Raw genomic sequence first — 1,817 nt, forward strand, 5'->3', positions numbered from 1 at the left:
CAATTCATATTTTTGTTATTGACCAGAGAGCCCCTTTTGAGGAGCTGGTTTCCCCCTAAATTTTTAACCGACCTCATGTCCAATTCCGCCCTTGTGGGGGGGGGGGAGTAAGCAAAAAAAAATAATCAGAATGGACATTTTCCAGGGCATTTTATAATTAATCAGGAGTGACACTTCCAGGGCATTTTGTAATTTAATCAGAAATAACTTTTTCCAGTTACTCTTTTAATATTAAAACTTTGTTACATTAAACGTAGTACCTATTCACAATGCCTTCCCACGGGACAGATTTAAACACCAGGGTCGTTTTTTTAAGGTGGAGAAAAAATTGTCTTAGTCGTAAAGGATTTCTCTTTCACTGAGAGAGAAGAAATTGAAATGTAGCACGTGAAGAACAGATACTACACTTTGATCTTAGCCAAAAAGCCAAGAAAGACAAATCATTTTTATTAGCTTTGCCTCAACAGCGACACCAATTTTTTTTTGTTTTTTTTAAGGGTTTTTTTAAGGGTGAAAAGGTTAATTTTTCCACTTTTTGGAATATTCCAAATTAACCTTGTCACCCTTTTAAAAAAAAAAATTGGAATTTTACACTTTTTGGAATATTCTACTTTCCTTTTTTAGGGATGCACAGCATGATAACGGACGGAGCGATAAGCGTAATAATATAATGATGATTATTTATTTATTTTCAAAATATGAATGTCCAAAAGTAAGGGACAAAATTGAGAAAAACAATGTAAACAGCCAAAAAAACAATAAAAATACATGTACAACCAATATTTAGTAAATGAGCCCTTGCTCTCAATGATAGCTGCATATCTTCGACTACAAGAACGAACCAGTTCTTTACAATCCTCAATACTGATTTTAGACCAATATTCTTGAAGCTTCACCCACAAATCCTCCTAACAGTTGGATTTCTTTCCATAACTTTCACTCCTAAGATCTTCCAAAGATTTTCTATTTGATTTAAGGCAGGACTTTGCGGTGGCTAATCCATAATTTCGAACACTTGCTCGCTAAGGTAACTCATTACCATCTTTGCCTTGTGACATGGGGCATTATCTTGCATAAAGGTAGCCCTATGGAAACTTGAATTCTGTATGATTGACACAATATGGCCTTCAACAATGTTTTTTATAGATTTGCGCGTTTACACGAGTTTGTAACCGGACAAATGGCATTGTACCTTGGCTAGAAAATATTCCAAATACCATGACGCTTCCGCCCCCAAACGACAGTATTCTTAGTACACTTTGCGCTTAATACGTCTCAATACGTCTCTTTACATTGTTTATTTTTTCATCATTTCCAAATAAATTAAACTTGCTTTCATCACTGAAAAATACTTTTGCCCAATTTTCATATGTCCAAATTACATACCTGTTTGCAAACTCTAACCCCTTCTTCTTATTCTTCGAACTAACAAGTGGTTATTTCCTGGGGTTCGATTAAACAGCCCTATTTCGTGCAGTCATCTAGAAACACATTAACACATGAGGTACTATTCATAACCCTTTTAATTTCTGTGAATGACTTAAAACGGTCTTTTAATGACATACGCTGCATTATTCGATCCTCTCTTGCCAAAGTTTTGCGGGGTCTGCAGTTTTAAAAGCACTATTTTGCCAGTATCATTGTAGGATTTAACAACCCTGCCTACAACACTCTTGGAACGTTTCACTTTCTCTGAAATCTCTCTAATGGTGTGCTTTTCCTTGTGTAGCTTCACAATAGCTTCTCTCACAGAGTAATCAAGTTTTTGGCGTTTCGCACAGGTTTACAAATGACTAAGTAAGACTTATTCTTTTTGA

The 1,817-nt window shown here is 35.4% G+C and overlaps 1 pseudogene; it reads right to left on the bottom strand.

The window, feature by feature from the left end:
• Window positions 1–311: 311 nt before the first annotated feature.
• Window positions 312–439, bottom strand: LOC145241770 (U2 spliceosomal RNA; annotated as a pseudogene).
• Window positions 440–1,817: the final 1,378 nt, after the last annotated feature.

The sequence above is a fragment of the Euprymna scolopes genome, chromosome 20 (assembly GCF_053919585.1).
Source record: "Euprymna scolopes isolate OS-2025 chromosome 20, ASM5391958v1, whole genome shotgun sequence".
NCBI classification, from domain to species: Eukaryota; Metazoa; Mollusca; class Cephalopoda; order Sepiida; family Sepiolidae; genus Euprymna; species Euprymna scolopes.